The 21,803-nt window shown below is 36.7% G+C and overlaps 1 long non-coding RNA gene across 1 annotated transcript; it reads left to right on the top strand.

The window, feature by feature from the left end:
• Positions 1 to 11,397: 11,397 nt before the first annotated feature.
• On the top strand, positions 11,398 to 17,107 carry LOC140788257 (uncharacterized). The gene is made up of 3 exons (XR_012108994.1): positions 11,398 to 11,441; positions 11,613 to 11,664; positions 17,039 to 17,107. It is a non-coding gene; the product is annotated as an uncharacterized lncRNA (long non-coding RNA).
• Positions 17,108 to 21,803: the final 4,696 nt, after the last annotated feature.

Raw genomic sequence — 21,803 nt, 5'->3', positions numbered from 1 at the left:
AAGTGGGAAGGTGAGAGAGGGTAAATATATATTGGGAAGAGAGGGTAAATCGTGAGCTGGTTTTTGCCTGATATTAGTGGCTGTCTTCAATGAGCTTAGCTGGCGGCGAGGACAATGGGGTGTTAAAATGTAGATCGCAAGCTAAAAGTGATGATCATGATTGGGTTTTACACTTTTACTTAATCCGTTGGCATTGATATTAGGAGCTCAATCTAGTACAGCTATTCTTATTTCTTTACTTTTAAAATATAATTTACTTGTAATCATGAATAATAGTGTAATATTTATTTTTGATATGACAAAAAATAAAAATTAACTAAAATGCTCTTAATTTGATATAGAAATTTAAATTAGAACGGTTATTGTTTATTATCGGTCAGTAATGCATACTTATAATATATATTATTTTATTATAGGTATACAATGGATGCCTGTAAGATATAGGTTATAGGAGTTAAAGATAGGTGAGAAAATTGAGCAAAAGAATTGGATATAAAAAATTTAATTAAATTTTTGATTTGTGGACCGGGATAAGTGGGTAGTAGGAGAGAAGAAAGAGCAATTTAAAAATAACTTGAGTTAAATCAAAAGTAAAATTATAATTAGAATTTTGTTTGTAATAATTTGAATATTATTTTGAATTTAGAATAGGAATAATTTGATCTTTAGTGTCCTCTAATCTAAAATAGGGAAAAAATAATCCTGAAGTGAACGGTGAAACAACAAATTAATAAACTCTCTCCATACCAATAGAAAAATAACTTATTATGTTTTAGTAGAAAAATAATTAAAATGAAGAAAAATGATAATAAGCAGTATCATGTGGTTTTATAACACAAATCCTAAAGTTTATGTTTGCAGAATAAAAGTTCTCATAGTTTACCCTTTATAATATAGTAAAGATTGTAAATCATAAGCGAATCTAAAAGAAGATGGGCTCCGGAGCTACAGTTTTCGAAGTGGATGGATCTCAGCCCGTGGGCCGTAGATTTTGTCAATCGAATAGGCTATACCTCATGCTTTTTTAAGTAAAGTCCATAGACAGTTAATTGAAACGAGATCTCATCTTACGGTAACAGTGGATCGGTCTAGTTCAAAGGGGTATTTTTTTAGTGCTAGACTAGCTGGGTTATGGGCATTGCAATTATTGGCTCTGCTCATAAAAGAAATTTGGATGGAAGAGTACGTGTTTATCCACCTAAAATATTCTCTAATCACTAAAGAGATAAATAATACTGTTAGGTTGTTCAGAAGGGCTATTGATGGCTTTGACTACCGTCAATCAATCATTATAAATGACGCATCAGGTCTCAGTGCTCGAAATAGGCTCAGCATAGTGTATCAACTTAGGGTTGTCTTTTGTTGAGAGCGACTCAAACCGGGATCTTGTCCATAAGACATCGCTAAATGAAGGTTATGACCCAAGGAATCGCCTGATTATAGTGCCAGATAGATCTCCAAAGGCGATTGACATCAAGGCTTGAGAGATAAGCTCTTGATGTGATTCGGACTAGATCAGATGACCTCAAAAAGATATTGGGCTTGATAGATCAAGTCTAGTTATCTTATTTATTAATCTTATGTGGTTTAGTCAAAGTCTTAGTATGTTAGGATGTTATTTAATTAGATAAATTTAGTTCTATATAATTTTAGAAAAATATTCGCAAAATATTCTACAGATATCCGAATAATATAAACTAGTTGGATAAGATCACAAACCTCCAGATCTACAACTTTGGTATTCATGACTTCTCCAGATTTGAAATCTATCTGCGGAAAAATGAAGGGTTAATATGAGAAGATAAAGAAGACTGGTTTAATTAAATTTGTTTTAGACTTTTTAATTTAATCTCTACAAATAGAGTCTTATGGCTTGTATCTTAGGCATGTTTGGAATGAAAGATTAATTGCCTTTTGCCCTAGCATCTCTCTCAACTAGGTTGTCGACCTCTACATCTCCTTCCTCCCTCTTTACCAACCAGCGCCACCCCTTCCATCTCTGTCATTGATCTCCCTAATCCCATAGGGCAAGCTTACTTCTCCCTCTTCATCTCTATCTTAACCGTCTCTATCTATTGTACGGTTTTTATCACAGTTGTAGGCCAATCATAGCCTTCAACCATCTATCGCATCCGCATCCGCATCCGCAACCCACCACCACCATCATCTATTGTCGAGCCACCTCCATCAACTACTCGACCTCCACTCCATTATCATCTCCATCCTATACCTAGGAATCTGTGCCTTCACCCGTGGATCCCAAATCCCGTGCAGAACCGCGATGAATCGGATCAAGCCGATTCCTAATAGCTCCCTAGCTTCCTTCAGCAAGAGCTCGCTGAAGCTCTAAAAGTCGAGGCAGTTGAGAAGTTACCGGTCCTTAAAGCTGTCCAGATGAGGGTTTACTAAGAGAGGCTGAAAAATCAATTCAACCAATAAAATATGTATCAGATTCATCTCTAATCATTTTCCTAAATCATTTACATAGTCATGTCCGAGATCAACCTAACAAATGAATGAAAAAAAAAATGTTCAACTATAATCATCTTTATATAAGATCATATACTCATGCTGAAGATCAACATAGAGTGCATGCATATAAATATATAATATATCATAATTTAGTAAAGATGTTTAGAGGGTAAGACTACTCACTGTTTGATCAGACAACACAAAACACGAATTGCTTATATCTGTCAACCAAGCATCAAACTATCGCTATCAAGGTCCCGAGCTCCCAAACAAGGGGTTCGGGATTTAAAAAATGTTCATGTAATGTAAAGTTAGTCATTTATCCAATTAGAATCCATTAGTATAAAATATAATAGTTTATTAGATTTTATTAAATAACTAGATTTATATTATATATATATAATTGTGATTTGTTACTATTAATTATATTTATTTATTAAAGACTCAAGTTTTCTAATTATATATTAGGCATATAATAATCAATCTCTTTTATATAAAACATAAAAAGATCAAATATTCAGTAATATAATTAAAAATACATGTACTTGCAATACCTGAATATAATTCAATTAGTTTGTGATTACTATTCTTACTTAACTAGTCAATAATATACATAAAATAATTATATCCGATCATATACAAATATTTATTAAACTTAGCATTTTATTTTATAAAAAATAAGACCCATAATAGAAAAGGTGCTAGAAATTCATTATCTACATATATGAACGAGAATTTAAATATATGTAAGTTTCATTATTTTTAATAAAATTAAGTGTATTAATCTAAATAATAGTAAGTAAGCTATGGATAAACTAATATGTAAATATTTGTAACTATAATTAATTAATAATTAATCCTAATTATATTTAGTTAATATTTATACAGTGATTATATAATCTTGCAATAATTAGCTATCCAACAATTTAATTCAAATTAACTAATTAAAAATAGAGTGAATAATTAATAGAAAATAAATAAAATAAAATTGAACACCTGCTATAGTGCTAGGCTCGGGCCCAGCATTATCTGCTATAGTGAAAGAAGAAGAAGAAGAAGAAGAAGAAGAAGAAGAAGAAGAAGAAGAAGAGAGGAGAAAGAGAAGGGAAGGGGGAGCTGCATTGCTAGGGAGGGACTCGACCGCTGCTGGCCAATCAGTGATCTACCTCTTGTTACAGACCAAATCTGGAATGATTTAGATATTAAAAAATTACGAAAATTTAGGTGATGATAAGCTCCTGAGTTAGAGTTCTAATGGATCTAGTTTTACCTAAATCGGAGATCAGAATAAAAGGATAAAAATAAAATAGTGGAGATAGGTCAGAATTGGGTAAAATGATAAATATCCGACGTTGTGGCGGTCGTCGAAGGTGGCGGATGGGCAAGGGTGGTGGTGGACGGCTGTAGGGTAGAGTGGCTACTGGAAGAAGATGGTGGCTAGGGTTTGGAAGCTTTGGTGGTTCTACGACTATGATCTACTCCTAGAAAGATAAAACCGATCTAATGGCTACGATAAAATGGTAAATATGGTAATAAAAAAATAACTAAACTTAATTAATTCTCAATGCTTGGGTACTTCAATGCTTAACAAAGAAGCCTAACCCCTTTATATATAGAAGTCGATTACAATGAGTCCCACTAAGACTAGCCCTAAAGAATAATACGACTCGAATTAGGACTTGCCTTAAAGACTTACATGACTTAATTAAACTTGCCTTAAAGGCTTACTTGACTTAACTAGACTTTCCTTAAGGGTTGTTATGACTTATTTAGACTTGTCTTAAGGGCTGCCATAACTTATTCTGACTTGCCTTAATGGCTCACATGACTAAACTAGACTTGCCTAAGAGGCTTACATCATGAAATAATTAAAAGATAAATAGACTCAAGTTAACCCACGTGGTCGGATCATAACACCTCTCGTCAGCGGCTTGAGTTCGGCTAGCCCATAAGAGAGAGAGAGAGAAGAGAAGAGAAGAGAAGAGAAGAGAGAAGAGAGAAAAGAGAAGAGATGAGGAAGGGCTGGCAAACTCGAGAGAGAGAAAGAGAGGAGGGAAGAGAGGAGGAGAGAGCTCACCTTGATAGCAGCGGCGGCGGTGGCAGTAGTAGGCCGACATCAACAAGAGAGATAGAAAAAGAGAGCTCGAGAGAGAGGAGAGTGTGAGAGAGAGAGTTGTCGGTTGGGGATCTATGGTGGTGACAACGACTATAGGGCCCGCCGTGCCTAGTTAGCCATGCTACCTACTGGGGGTGCATGGTATCCCTAGCGCTACTGCCTAGCTTAGAATGAGGTTAGCTAACCGGCCACATTGTGCCATGCCAAAGAAGTTTTTTTTTAAAGTTGGGTTGTTATAGAGCTTGTCATTCGTGTGTTGCGTCTTGATTGTGCCTCGAGACCTGATAGACTCAACGCTAGCTTTGTCCAAAATCTCTAGCCCATATGAAAGGAGGATATTTTGACAACCATCAAATCCTTTTCTAAACTGGACCCATGAATTCCACATTGAATCGTTTTACTATTGTGTAAATCCTGGAGAAGGGATCTCGCGCACTATAGGATATTTTTGTCCCATTAGCCTATGCAACACCTTCTATGAAGCTATTGCTAAGTTGTTTGCCAACAAGCTTAAACCTTGCCTCCTTACCGTTATTTCTCATTACAAAAGTGCCTTCACCCTATGTAACAACCCAATCTTAAAAAAAAAAAAAATTGGGCACGACGCGACTGGCCACACTGTGGCCGGCCTTGTGCCCATGCAAGCTAAGCATGCAGCTTGCGTGGTGGGGGCGCCACGTGCCCGCTACCGCTGCTGCAGCCAACGGGCTACGGCTAGCTGGCCGTGGCAGGCCGCGGCGCCGCCGCAACCCCCCCTCCACCGCCTCCTCTCTCTTTCTCTATCTATCTCTCTCAGTCTCTCTCTCACTCCACTCTCTTTCGCACTCCTCGTTGCCAACATCGGCCCGCCGCCACCTTCCCGAAGCCGCCGCGGCTAGTGAGAATCTCTCTCTCTCTCTCTCTTGTGCCCAAGCCCGGGCTCGTCGGAGCCAAGCCACCGACGAGAGGCTGGCCAGCAGCGGCCGGTGCTCTCCTCGCTGGCCCGGGTCCGCAAGCTCCTCCCTCACCTCCTCTCTTTCTTCTCTTCCTCTTCTCTTCTTCTTTCTTCTTTCTTCTTCCTTTCTCCTTTCTTTTCCCTAAGCTCCCCTTCTCTCTTCTTCTTCTTCTCCTTCTCCTCCTTCTCCTCCCTTCTTCTTCTTCTTCTTCTTCTTCTTCTTCTTCTTCTTCTTCTTCTTCTTCTTCTTCTTCTTCTTCTTCTTCTTTTTTCTTCTTCTTCTTCTACTCCTCGTCCTCGTCCTCGTCCTCGTCCTCCTCCTTCTTCTTCTTCTTCTTCTTCTTCTTCTTCTTCTTCTTCTTCTTCTTCTTCTTCTTCTTCTGCTTTCTTTCTTTTTCTTCTTCCTCCTCGGCTTCTATTCCTTTCTTTTTCTGCACAGTGCTGGGCCGAGCCCAGCACTAGTGACATTGTTTTATTATCTACTTTATTTATATTTATTTATTTAATTAGGTATTACTTCCTTAATTAATGTAGATAAATTATTTAGACATTAATTGTTTTAATAATAATATATATTCTTCAACATGATGATTATTAATTATAATTAGTATAACTAATGATTAACTAAGTTATAAAACATTATGCGTAAATATAGATAATACTTATTTTGATGTAACTATGTATTTATATTTCTATTAGATTAATAGATAGTGTTGTAAATTATAATTATTAGATTTATGTACTGATATTCATAATATATGCAATTTAAGTAATCTTAACAATTTATTATATACTATCGTGTGTAGAATAAGATACTAGTCTTATTAATTAACTAATTATTTTGCATAATTAAGTAAATACTATATAACTTCTAATTAATCAAAATAGACTAAGAAATATAAATTTATTATAAATAGATCTTATCTATACTTATATCCCATTTATAATTGTTTAGCTTTTACTTTATAATTATATATTTAGAATATTAAATAAAAAGAAACGAACCTTTCTCTGTATACTATAACTAGCATTTTATAATAATAGTATGTCATAATATTTGAATCGTACCTATAATGTGAATCTAATTATGTACAAAGTAAAAGAAGTGATTTTAAATCAAATAAATATTTAAATTCTACTTGAACTAATTTTAATTGGATAAACGACTAATTAATATTACTTGAATATTTTCAGATCCCGAACCCCTTTATTTGAGACCCCGTGGACCTTGCTAGCGATGAGTGTCACTCAGTTATCTGACGGACGTGAGAGAAGCATGGTTTGCGTCTTCTGATTAGACGGTAAGTAGTCTTATTCCCTAGACGCCTTTCTCAAATTAGGTATATTATATATTATGTACATGCATGTTTTGGCCTCCAGCATAATTATATGACTTTATCTATAGATGATTACAGTCGAGCATATTTTATCATGCATCTGGTGATATATAGAGATCATGAGAGATTATTATACTGTTATAATGTTATGTCCAATTGATCTGTAACATGAGTACGCATGTGTTGACTACATGATTAGAAACTATATTGCATTATTTTTCTCTTGATTCCTGTTCCACCTAAATTCCTATTATACATTGGCTCATTATCGTACTGGATATATGCATGTGATCTATCATTTAGAAGGAAAGCATGAAATGTGATTAATAGGATAGTTGATAGAAAGCATGAGGATAACCGAGTGGGCGTGATGGTTAGGATGCGTTTGGTGGATAATTGATCGCTCGACATAGTCGCGATCCTATTGGCCTTACGTCTGAGATCGTTAGTCTGTGTGCGCAGCAGACATTTGGACACATGCCATTCGCTAGGGCATATGTGGTGAGTTATCCTCACGAGATTTCTATTAGCTAGAAGGGTGCCCAGTCTGGATGGATGTTGATACCCTTAGCGGATGGCAGGGTATGGTTATATTTGAGATACTCTTTATGGATGGAAGAGTATGCTCGGAGCCTTTGGGCATGATGTTGAGACTGAGTACCGGGTGTTGGCTATGCACAGTGATCTAGTATGATGTTATTATACCGAGATGTCGGTGATGATTGTGATGTTAAGAAATGCATATGATTTCATTATTATTTGGTTACCTGATTATTGAGTGACCAATATGCATCATATATGGTTGTATTTAATATCATAGTATGGTCATGGTCGGCATACATCTTGTGTCATATTTGAGAGAGAGAGTTATGATGATGATATGACATAGAGATTTATTTATACATTATCGAGGATTACATATTTTATCAGTTATGACATAACATGTTATCTACTATTTATTTATATTATTGATGATACATTCACATATTCATTCATGGCATGATGCTCTTTCTGATTCATATTATCCAGTACATGATTTACTCTCTGTTTGTCATCACTGATTCGGGGTAAGGTCTATTCACTGAGCCTTTTGCTCATGACTCTCTTTATTTTTTTTCTAACCCTCTCAGATATGTGGTACGTGATAGCGTCTTGAGATATCTTGAGAAGATATTTTAGAACGATGATGATGTGAGCTATAGATGTGAGACGGTATAGATGATAGTTTAACCAGATATTGACTTGTACCAGTACTTGATATTTGTACTCTTTTGTATTAGATGATGACTTATATCATACAGGTCGAATCATAGTGTACTCATGTATTAGTTATTTTAATTGTATCCTGATGGTTTGTTGTGGCTTGTGTGGGTCCTGCCAGATTATGTAGTGGTCTAGTGTATACTATTGTGGACTTGAATATTCATATGTTAATAGATTTATTTGGTTAATAGTATGCTTTATTTGGTGTTGGATTATGTGAGCATGGATATGTTAGCAGGTAATATTTGATGATGTCATGATTGTATGTGTAAAGGAGAGTATCTGTGCGTGACGGGCTCTGCCCGTCTTATCGCGTGCGCCGCGCGTGCCGTGTAGGCGCGTGGGCCTGCACGTGCCCTTGTCGGGCGGGGGCGTTACACCCTAGGGCGTCAAATTCTTGATAACTAGATTTTCGCCCAAGAGGTTGTGAAGTTTCTAAAGCTCTTGCAAAGCACAATGGGTAGCTTCACCTTCAAGATCCATGAATTCCCAAACACTTTCATCGAATGGATTAACTGTTGCATTGCAACCACCAGCCTAGTTGTGGACATTAATAGCGAAATAGAGGGATTCTTCAAGCCATCAAGAGGACTCTAACAAAGCTGCTCTTGGCCTCCTTATCTCTTCATCATCGCATCTAATATCCTCTCCCACATTCTTGATACGGTCTCCACCTTAAAATAATTCTGGTTTAAAAATAGCAAGGTCCTACTGGTCTAAAAATAGCAAGGTCCTCTCTAGCCCTAATGTTTGCGGATGACCTTCTATTCAGCAAAGCTACCATCCAAAGGGCCGCTCATATCTGCCAGATCCTAGATCTCTATTGCTTGCTCTCGGGGCAACAACTCAACTATGACAAGTCTGTTATTATCTTTAGCAAAGGGGTGGTGAATGACAAGAGATCCCAACTCATGTCAATTCTTAAAGTGAAAATCCTCAAGGAGTAGACTATGTATTTGGGAAACCCACTCAACACACATGGATCCAAGGCGGAGGCTTACAAGTTCATTGTTCAGAAGTTTCAGTAGTGCCTGGCAGGGTGGAAAGCTTAGCAATTCTCTTACACAAGCAGATTGGTGTTGATTTAATTGACCCTATGCTCAATCCCTATCTACATAATGTCCTCGATCCTACTACCTAGACCCATCCTCAAAACTCTCAACAATCTTATGAGAGATTTATGGTGGGGCTTTACTGATGAAGACAAGAAACTCTATCTAAAAAGCCTGCAAACCCTTTACAGGCCTATCGATAATGGTGGTTTGGGCATTCGATACTCAAAACTGACTAAGAAAGCACTACTATTGAAGCTTGGTTGGCGCCTAATCTCCAACCCTAACAGCTTATAGGCTTCCTTATTAAAAGTCAAATACTTCTCTCGTGATGCATTCTAGGAGGCTCGCCTAAGTAGCTGTTTGTCTTGGGCTTGGAGGTCCATTTTGAGTGCTAGAGAGGTGTTGTGAGAAAATGTCAGATGAGAGGTTGGTAACGGTAGGATTGTTCCCATCGTGAAAGAACCATGGATTCCCTCCATTCACCTCTCGAGCCTAGCTACACTTGATAACATCTCCACGGTGCAAGACCTTCTCATCCCAGAGTGAGTGTGTTGGAACAAGGATCTCATTATGCAAATCTTCCATGCAGAATATGAGTAGGCATGGGGTGAATATAATTAGAGACTGTGTTGTATCATATTTTCTTTTACTTCTTTACCATCTAAATCCTAATATGATCTATCATGTATAAAAAAAATCATAAAAATATATGTCTATGTGATGTGATAGCTAGAACAGTAACTAGTCCAAATGTAACACCCCTGCCCGGCATGGGCACGTGCACACCCACGCGCGGCGCACACAATAGGACTGGTGGGGCCCGTCACGCATATATACACCATGTGCTCACATAATTCATCACCAAATAAATTATACTATTAACCAAAAAAAATTGTTAACATATAAATATCCAAATCCACAATAATATACACTATGCTACTATATAATCTGCTAGGACCCACATAGGCTACGATAAGCCATCAAAATACAACTAAAATCACTAATACATAAGTATACTATGATATGAAATGTTTTATACAATTCATCGTCTGATATAATAGAGTATAAATATCCAATAATGATACAACTCAATATCTATATGAACTATCTTGTATACTGTCTCGCGTCTATAGCTCATCTCATCTTTACTCTAAAATTTTTTCTTAGGATATCTTAAGTCGCTACTACGTACCACATATCTTGGGTAGGTAGAAAAAAAATAAAAAGGGTCATGAGCTAAAAGCTCAGTGAATAGACTTTACTTCGAATCAATGATTCCAAATAGAGAGTAAATTATATACTGAATAATATGAATCAGAAAGAAGTATGATGTCATATTTGAGTATGTATATATGTATCCTTGATAACATATATATAAATATAATCAATATTATCTCATGAATGGGCATATTATATCCTCAAACTTTTTCTTTGAGGTTATACGAGAAAGAAAGGAGCCCAGCACTGTAGCAAACAAATGCTAGGGCGAGCCCAGCATTGTAGCAAAGTGATTTTCCCTCTTTTTTATTTCTTTTTAGTTATTTATTTTATTTTCTTTAGTTAAAGCAAATTATTTTATTTGTACAGTTAATTAATTTAATAATATACTCACTAATAATTATTAGCTAAGTGTAATTAGTATAATAGTACTTATAAACATTTGCATGTAAATATACCTATAACTTATATATATGTTTATTAGATTGATACATATATAGCTTTATTAATTAATTAGATTATGTATGTATGTATGTATGTATGTATGTATGTATGTATATAAATTAATATTAATATTCATAATATATATAAATTAATATTCAGTGACACATTTCATATCGGAAGCAACTGCGTAAGCATGATAATCCGTTTATGATCTATGGGCCAAAAATTAAAGAAAATTATAAGCGTGGGCCAAAAATTACTTTAATTTGTATTTTTAAGAGTTGTTATTGTCTTTTTAACCTTTTGGTAAGGGTGAAGGGTATATCAAGGCCCATCAAATGACTATGGCCACGGTAACTGATACGTTCAATGAGATGCCTTTGGCTTCTAATACTCAAGCTTTGGAAGACGAGAGGGCTCGAGGGCTTAAGATACTTGAAGAGGTTTGGAAGTTTAAAGAACATATGGACTTCCAAAAGACCTTACAGGCTTCCGAACAAATCCTACAAAAAAGAAAAAGGCCTTACCCAAAGCAAGATCCAACCCAAAAAGGCTAAGGGCTAAGTGTGCGGCGGATCAGCCTCTAGAGCTATAGGAGAGAAGTACCCCTAACATTACTTAAAGAATTTTATTTTTTCCTAGAATTGTAGAGGAGCTCTTAAGTAGGCAACTCACAACAAATGCTTTGATTTTATTAGATGTCAAAAAGTCTAGGTAATTTTCCTGTTGGAAACTAGGGTTTGTAAAACTAAGGCTAATGCGATTGTGTGCAGGTTGGAAGGGACTAGCAGTTCTTTGCAGTGTCTAGCAACGACTTCTCGGGAGGTATTATGATGCTTTGGAACTCCAAAGATGTATTAGTCTTAATTCTAAGAGCCTAGCCATAGACAATTCACAGCACCATCACTTCCTAATCCTCCCTCTCATCATGGCTTATGTCAAGTATCTATGCTAGCAACTTCTATATATGTTGGAAAATCCTTTGGCATGAATTGCATTGCATTAGTAATATTGATTTACCTTGATTATGTGCTAGAGACTTTAATGTTATGCTTAGTGCCACGGATAAGAAGGGGGTAGGCTCTTCATCATGGATACCAGTAATAAGGATTTTAGAGATTGTATTAATTCTGCTAACTTGATTGACTTGCGTTTCTCGGCCCCCGTTTACTTGGTCCTATAACCAACCCAAAGAGGGAGGGAGGATTTAGTGTCATCCTGACTAGGCCTTTGCTAATAATAAATGATTAAATCTCTTCCCTTCGGCCAATGTTTCTCACTTGGTTCTTATTAGGTCGAATCACATTCCTATCTGCATAATTCCTTTGCCCAGAACTAAGTTTGTCAAAAGGCCCATCTATTTTGAGCATTTCTGTCTTGATTGCACAACTGTAGAGGATATTGCTACCTTAGTCTGGACAGGTTACACAACGAGTCATGTATTAGAATAAATATGATCTAGAAAAGCTTGGGAACTGTATTGATGAGCTCAGTCGATCCATTGCCTACTTAGAAATCTTTGACCTTGCAAGTCATCCGATTCATCCGGGTCATCTTAATCTCCAATGTTTGTATAATATGTATGATGCTTTACTTAGACAGCTTGAGATCAAGTGGAAAATCATAGCAAGGGACCAATGGATTAACCAGGCAGACCAGAATACTCATTCCTTTCATCTTCCACTCTTATCAAGTGCAAAGAAATACAATACAATCCTTATGGTTAAATAGTGTGAGAGGGTCTATGATCTTAATAATATTAAACATGCTTTTTCTAGATTCTATAGGGACATCTGGGCTTGTTCAAAGGATGGTACTATGTCTGATTGGAACTAGAAAGATTTGACTCCTATTTCTCCCTATTGCTATGATGATTTGATTGCAACCTTCATGGATAACGAAATTATGAATACTCTTTAGAGCATGCCACTTGGCAAAGCTCTTGGCCCTGAGGTTATCATGCGGAGTTCTATAGTAGGTAGGCCTAAAGGGAATTTCAAAATAGTGGCAACTTCCTTCCAATATGGAACCAGACTCATATTGCTTTAATTCCTCAAAAGCCTAACCCTACGAGGGTCATTAAATTTAGACCAATTTATCTCTATAATGTCACTTATAGGCTCCTTGCTAAAATTTTGGTGGCTAGATTTAAACTATTAATGGCACATATCATTACCTTTGAGCAATCTACCTTTGTGGCACGAGGCGTATAGGAGATAACATCCTTTTTGCCAATGAAATTGTTCATTTATTGGAGCATAATAAAACCAATAATCTCTATATGATTATTAAATTTGATATGAGAAAATGCTTATGATAGGATTGATTACTTGGATGAAAGTTTGCATTTCTAATGTTTCTTATTCTTTTTTAGTGAATGGCTCTTGCACAGATTATGTTACTTCTCTTTGTGGGATCAGACAAGCGGACCTTTGTTCACCTTTCTTATTCATTATTATTTTGCAAATTTTATATCCTTAATGACAAGATGAATGAAGGTATGCTTACTAGATTCCCTATAAGCAACGACTGTAGGATTTGACATCTAGTGTACACTGATGACTTACTCATCATCACTAAAGTTAATGTTGCTAACTATGACACCATTAAACATGTTTTGGAAGGGTATGGAGGAATTACCAACCAAAAAGTCAACCTTAATAAGTCCACCTGCTATATTTCTAACGAGACTGATCCTACCATATGTAGAGACATCGGGATGCCCTTAATATTCAGTAGAGAACCTTTCCTTTCCATTATCTTAGAATTAAAGTCACTCTCTATAAGATTAGGGTAAAGGATTGTGTTAGGTTTTTATTTGTTGGCAATTGTGTACAAAATATTCTAAGTGTATTTTTTCATGTATATGAGCTTTACACAAGTCTAGAATATCTCTGATTTGAAGAATTGCAAGATTATTGGAGAAAAGCCGTCGAGTTCACACCGCGTTCACAAACGCGTTCGAACGCAGAATCTGCGTTCACACAGACAGAGAGCCGCGTTCACAAACGCGTTCGAACGCGGGTATCTGCGTTCACACAGATAGAGAGCCGCGTTCACAAACGCGTTCGAACGCGGGTACTGCGTTCACACAGACAGAGAGCCGCGTTCACAAACGCGTTCGAACGCGGGTATCTGCGTTCACACAGACAGAGAGCCGCGTTCACAAACGCGTTCGAACGCGGGTATTTGCGTTCACACAGACAGAGAGCCGCGTTCACAAACGCGTTCGAACGCGGGTACTGCGTTCACACAGACCGAGAGTTGCGTTCACAAACGCGTTCGAACGCAACCTGAAGAATTCAAGTTGTCGCGTTCGATCGCACTCAGGCCCGTTCGAACGCACCTGAGTTTAAGTCATGCCGTTCGAACGCACCCGGGCCGCGTTCGAACGCACCAACGAAGTTTGATAAAATTGGACTTTCGTGAGTACGGATAAGACTTGGATTTGGCTCTATCTTGGAGATCATATATAAGGATTGTGAAACCCTATCTCTAGGGTTGTTGAAGAAGTATTATTGAAGGAGACTTCTTGAGGCTACATCGGTTCTTCAACTAACAAGGCTCTTCTCATCTACAAATCTTAATCTTTCGTCTTAAGGGCTATCTAGACGAAAGATCAATCTCGAGAGTTACTGAGATTGGACTTGAATCACGAGAAGCGGTGAATCGTGGGTTCTAGCGAGCAAGACTGAGAGGAACAAAGTCGTTTGGTTCGACAGGTTGTTTTGAGAGTCAGTCTTGTAACTGCTACTATTCTAGTGATTGGTTTTGATCCGAGTTTGGATCCGTGGTTTTTTCCCGTTTAGGTTTTTCCACGTTAAAATCTTGACGTTCATCTCTGCTTTCGTTCTTAATATTTCTACGGACTTTTACTTAAGCGAACGAGTGATATCATTACCTAGTATTTAGATACATACTTGTGTCTAGGGATTTTTTCAATTGGTATCAGAGTAGGTTCTCTCACCTTTGAGAGAGATCAGATAGGCATGGATTTTCATAGAGATGGACCATCATCTATTAGACCTCCTATCCTAGATGGATCAAATTATGGATATTGGAAAGCTAGGATGAGAGCTTACTTGAAGTCTATAGATGAACGAGTATGGTTTGCCGTTGTGAACGGTTGGAGTCCACCAATGTACATGGTGGATGATAAACTTGCTGATAAACCGATAGAGTCATGGGATAGGTCAGACTATGAAAAAGTTGGATGGAATAGCAAGACAATAAATGCAATTTTTAGTTGTGTTTTCTCGGAAGAATTTAGAAGAATTTCTACTTGTGAGATAGCAAAAGAAGCTTGGACGATCTTAGAAACTACTCATGAAGGAACTATGGCTGTCAAACTTTCTAAACTTCGAGAGGTTGACTACTAGTTTTGAAACTCTACGTATGGAGGAGAATGAGACATTTGATGAGTTCTATGCAAAGCTGAGTGATATAGTCAACTCCAGTTTCAACCTAGGAGAGAAAATTCCTTAAAACAGAATTGTCCGTAAGATCCTTAGGTCTCTTCTAGAGAGGTTTCAGGCGAAAGTTACAGCTATTGAGGAAAGTAAGGACATCGATTCTATGAAAGTTGAACAATTGGTAGGAAATCTACAAACATTTGAGTCCAGCCTTTCAAGACCGAGGAAGTCCAAAGGGATTGCCCTATCCATAGTTGAACAAAGTATAGAGGAGTCTGATGATGAAGGTGATTTAGATGTTGAGATGTTGGCCATGTTCGTTAAAAAGTTCAATAAATTCTTTTGGAAGCCAAACAAGTTGAATGCTGAAAAACTTGAGAAAAGCAAAGTCTTTATGAAAAAGAAGAATACTGCAAGTTCGAACACAGGTGTGAGCAACAATGGTGTCAAACAGAAAATTAAGAATTTTGAGGATAAAGTTCGATGTTTTGAATGTTCTAGTTTTGGTCACATAGCACAAGAATACCCTAATCGCCTTAAGAAGAAGGGTAAAGCTATGAAAGTTACTTGGGATGACTCAGATGAATCTGATGATGATTCTGGAAAAGACGAAGAAAACTTTGTAGCTTTTGCCTATTCTCTACTTAATATTGATTCCGTTATTGATACCGATAGTACGGATGATCGGGATATGTTACAGTGAAGAAGATGAATCTGAAATTCAAAAGGCATATAATGACCTGTACCTGGAGTCGTTTAAACTCAAGAAAAACAATCTTAGACTACATAAACGACTCAAGGTAATTGAACCAGAAAGAATTCAATTTGAGGAGAAGTACAAATTGGAGCTTAAACGTGTCAAAGACCTTTCTGAACAACTTGACAATGCGAAAAATAAAATGAAGGCTGATGAAATTGAACTAGAGCGATTGAATAATGAAGTGACATTTCTAAAAAGGAAGAACAAACTTGATGAAATTCTAAAAGCTCAGATCTCTGGAAAAGACAGATATGGTGTTGGATACACTAGTAATTCAAATAATAATAAAACTGTCTTTGTTTCTGCAGGTATACAAAAGGAAAAATACCTGAAGCCATCAACCGTATTTAAAAAGCAATCCTGGATGAATGCTTCTAAACTGAAGTTGAATCTACAAACTAGTGAAACTTCGACGGTACCAAAGGTAAACTCTAGTCACACTCCTCGACAAAAGATGAGTAGAAAAATGTTTGTTTCGACATGCTATCATTGCGGCATTTTAGGTCATATTCGACCTCATTGCAAACTTTTGCAAAAACCTAGAAGTGCTTTTATTTATGGGATGAAAACAAAGGCCATATGGGTCAAGAAAAGTGATTTGAAATGTTATGTTGTACATACTAGCTTGAAAGCTTTAAATTCTGACTTGTGGTATTTAGACAGTGGCTGTTCAAGACATATGTCAGACGACAAATCCTTATTTTCTAATCTCGAAAAACATGAAGGGGGAGTTGTGACATACGGAGATGGTAATTCATCCAAGGTAATAGGTAAAGGAAAGGTAAGTATTCCAGGTGTTCCTATTCTTGAAAAAATATTCTTTATGTTAAGGACTTGAAAGCAAATCTTCTGAGCATCAGTCAATTTTGTCATGAAGATTATGAGGTAAAATTCTCCAAAAATGATTGTACTATTCTAGATCATGGTGGTAATGTTATATGTTATGGATCTAGAACATCTGATAATTTCTATGTTGTTGGAAATTCACATAAACTGAAATGTAACAGTGCCTCTTTCGACATTGCAGATCTTTGGCATCAACGTCTTGGACATGTGAATCACAAGGAATTATTTACTCTGTCCAAACAAGAAGTGGTAAGAGGAATACCTAAGATGAAAGAAATGTCAAAAAGGATTTGCGGTTCGTGTCAAATTGGAAAACAAACTAGGATTTCACACAAGAAGGTAAATGCAGCTACCACCGACCGTGTGCTCCAATTAGTTCACATGGACTTGATGGGTCCAACAAAAACGAAAAGTCTTGGAGGGAAACGCTATATTTTCTTAATGGTCGATGATTACTCCAGATATACCTAGGTTGCCTTTCTACGTGAGAAGTCTGAAACCTTTGAAGTTTTTAAATCACTATGCTTAAAATTGCAGAATGAAAAATCTACTACCCTAGTTAGGATTCATTCTAATCATGGTAGAGAATTTGAAAATGAAAAATTTTCTATATTTTGCGATTCTCTTGGTATTCAACATGAATTTTCAGCTCCTATAACTCCACAACAGAACGGGATCGTGGAAAGAAAGAACCGAGTTGTGCAGGAAATGGCTAGGGTTATGCTTCACGCTAAAAATGTTCCTTAAAGGTTTTGGGCAGAGGCGGTCAATACAGCGGTACATGTGATAAATCGTGTTTATCTAAGACCAGGTACAAAATTGACTGCATATGAAATCTGGAAAGGTAAGAAACCTAGTGTTAAATATTTTCGAGTTTTTGGTAGTAAATGCTATATCTTGCGTGATCGAGAATATTTGACTAAATTTGACACTAAAAGTAACGAAGGCATCTTCTTAGGATATTCAAATAATAGCAGAGCCTACAAAGTATTTAATCTTAACACTTCTACTGTGATGGAATCTGCTAATGTAATGATAGATGAATCCACGATCGATTTAATGAAGCTACTCCTATTTCTTTTTGAGATACATATGACGAAGAAATAGGAAAGGAGCTTGATCTGGAAATTGAGAATCAGGACGAGGATAAAGTTGAAATTAACAAAGATGACTGCAACGTACCGGAACCATCTACTAGAGTGAAATCAGATTATCCACTGTCACAAGTGATCGGAGACGTAAATGAACCAATTAAGACAAGACGACAAATCCAAAGTGAGATATCATTTACTTGTTATACATCTTCTTTTGAATCTAAAAATGTGAAGGAAACATTGTTAGACGATTCTTGGGTTAATGCTATGTATGAGGAATTAGAGCAATTTTCTAGGAATGATGTTTGGTATTTAGTTCCTAGACCTAAGAATGTGAATGTCATTGGAACAAAATGGATTTACAAGAATAAAAGTGATGAACATGGCAATATAGTTCGAAATAAAGCTAGACTCGTAGCACAGGGATATACTCAGGTTGAGGGTATATATTTTGATGAGACATTTGCTCCTGTTGCTAGATTAGAATCTATTCGTATACTGCTTGCTATTGCTTGTCACTTAAAATTTAAATTGTTTCAAATGGATGTTAAAAGTGCTTTCTTGAATGGTACCCTGAATGAAGATGTTTATGTGGAACAACCAAAGGGGTTCGAAGATCAAAAATTTTCTTCTCATGCGTTTAAATTGAAAAGGCCCTCTACGGGCTTAAACAAGCCCCAAGAGCTTGGTATGAGAAGTTGACCACTTTTTTAGTGGATGCAGGGTTCACTCGAGGGGGAGTGGACAAGACATTGTTCATTAGACGGTCGAATAGAAGTTTAGTTGTGGCACAAATATATGTGGATGATATTGTCTTCGGGGCAACGAGTCAATTGTTAGCTAAGGAGTTTGCTGATCTCATGCATAGTCATTTTGAGATGAGCATGATGGGTGAGTTGAAGTTCTTTTTGGGACTTCAAATTACTCAATTGGAAAGAGGAAATTTATCGCTCAAACCAAGTATGCTAAGGATCTAGTGACTAAATTTGGTTTAGAAAATGCAAAACATGCTAGAACTCCTATGAGTACAACTACCAAACTAGGTAAGGATATTTCAGGACAAAGTGTTGATCGAGACTTCGTATAGGAGCATGATTGGTAGTCTTTTGTACTTAATTGCTAGTAGACCCGACATTGCATTTAGCGTCGGTGTGTGTGCTAGGTTTCGATCTGAACCTAAGGAGACACATTTGTATCTTTGTGAAACGTATCATAAAATATGTCGGTGGCACTGGTTGACTTAGATATCTGGTTTACTTATGACTTGGGAGCTATCATATCTGGATACACGATTTCGATTGGGCGGAGTTCATGTGATGATAGGAGTACCTCTGGTGGATGTTTTTATATTGGAAACAATCTAGTTGCTTGGCACAGTAAAAAAACAAAACTCGATATCTTTATCTACTGCGGAGGCCGAGTATATTGCAACAGGTAGTTGTTGTTCTCAGTTACTATGGATGAAACAGATGGTCAAAGATTACGGCATTGAACAAGATAGTATGGTGCTTTACTGTGACAACATGAGTGCTATTAATATATCGAAGAATCCTGTTCAACACTCGCGTACTAAGCATATTGATATCCAACATCATTTTATACGCGAGTTAGTTGAAGACAAAATAATAGCACTAGAACATGTTGAGACGAGAGCTTGAGTTGGGTGATCTATTTACAAAACCTTTGGATTTACAGAGATTTGAGTATCTTCGTACTTCTTTAGGCATTTGTGCTTTGGATTGATTTTCTTTTTGTTTTGGTTTGCATGTTTTGGTTAGCATGTTTCATTTTTTACTATTTTCTTTTCGTTTTGTTTTAGGTTTTCTTTACTCTGAAATTTTCTTTTGTTTTTAGTTTCAGATTTGTCGAGAGTGTTTGTCATAAAAAAAAACAAAATTTTTTTTGATGCACTCCTAGATTCAATAATATACTCTTGACATATAAATATGATTTTTCTCTTGATTATGAGTTATTATAGTCAATTTTGTCATCTTGTAGTATATTGTATCATTTCTGAGTTATTCACTCTCTCGACTTTTATGATAATTATACTGACATTAATGCACTCATAACGTGTGTATATTCTTGAGTGAGCATGACATCATGAAATTCTTTTTAAATAGCTCACTATTGACCTTGATTTGCACAGTTTGACCTCATGCTTAGTCATCACAAATGTGTTCATAAAAGATAAATGAAAAGGGCTACAATGAGTTAGTGTGAAAGCTATCTTGTTTAGAGTCCAGTTTGACTCAGTACATTACTTGCAAATTAAATAAATTTTTTTGCTATTTGTGTATATATTCTCGCACATTGTTTGATTTGTACTATAAGAAAATGGCTACCCACTCATGTGTGAAAGCCATCATTGCACCTATATGGTTTATGTATAAAAAAAATAATACAGGAAAAATTCCTGTTCGGTTATGGCGAATAAGTCGAAAAGTGCAAATTTAAATACTAAGTCGGTTTGACTACTGTGTTGTATCATTGTTTAAATAGGAAAGTTTATTTAAGAAGAATGTTTCATATTATCTATGCTCACCTTGCATATGTATATTGTTATGATCAATCAAGATTAATTTAATTTTGAGTGATGCATTAGAATTGATTATAATATGCTCTTGATGATTTGATTAATCTGTGTATGACTTATTTCATTTGATTGTCATATTCTATGTCTTGAATCTAATTTTGAATTTTCTAGAAGTGCATCTCCAAAAAGATTTTTGATTTATTTTAGTTTTAATTTAAAAAAAAAGGGTGTTCGAACGCAGATTTTTGAGTTCGAATGCGGTGACTGGCGCGTTCGAACGCGCAAACTGGTGCGTTCGAACGCACTCGAGGATTCTTTAAATATTGCGTCCGAACCCAAGGGTTTTCATCTTCTATCTTCCAAACCCTAGAAACCCATCATTTCCTCCCTCTCAAATCTTCAAGATCTTGATATTTTTCATCTAATTTCTCACTACAAACCCTTTTAGACGGTAGTTCTCCTCCAGATCTTGCATCTTTCGGCCGAATTTCTGAGTTTTTCTTCACTTTTGCGAGGCATGATCATCCATCAATTTTCCTATTTTTTATTCAATTAAGTCTTTTGATCTTGATTGATTTCGTGCGTTTTCAAGTTTTGATCACGTTAAAGTTACTATCTTGATGTTTCTTGTGTGATTGAACATGATATCTTAGTGTTTTCAAGTGGATGATGGATTTCATTTAGGACCTTCATGGTTTCTTGATTTCTTTTTGATTTCTTGTTTTTTTTTTGTTGCTTTGGGCATGTATTGAAACTTGCATCTTGTTTCTTCCTCAAGAATGCCTAGGAAAGCTGCAGTTTCCAAGAAACCTAGGCCGCCTTCATCACCATCTTCGGCCCCAAAGTTTTCTACTTCAACGGCTGCAGGACGATACAAACATAATTTTGGCACCCGTCCTATTATTTGTGAACGACCCGTGGTCATTTCCGATTTTTCATCTTTGGGGATCGAACAGATATTTATTGAGCGAGGTTGGTTATCGATGTGTCGGATGAGCGGGACTGCTTATGTGGAAGTTGTTCGCGAATTCTTTTGTAATGCCACAGTTTTAGAACGTTGTATTCGTTCTACTGTTCGTGGGGTGTCTGTATACTTGGACTCTGATGTTATTCGCGCTGAACTTCGTCTTCCTGATGGTGAGTTCCAGTATCCCACGTCTGCTCCACTTCCTGATGTCAATGAATATGCTGGCATAGTACTGATCAAAGGGGAACGTTGGAAGGGAAACATGATGTCGCATGCGAAACTGACACCAGTGGCTCGCATGCTTCACCTGTTTTGTTTGTCCAACGTTACTCCCAAGACTCGACATTCC

Source organism: Typha latifolia, chromosome 5 (genome assembly GCF_019914945.1).
Source record: "Typha latifolia isolate L0001 chromosome 5, TyphaL0001v2, whole genome shotgun sequence".
Taxonomy (NCBI): domain Eukaryota; kingdom Viridiplantae; phylum Streptophyta; class Magnoliopsida; order Poales; family Typhaceae; genus Typha; species Typha latifolia.
Note: the sequence above shows the minus strand (reverse complement) of the source record. Positions and strands in the feature narration are given on the sequence as shown.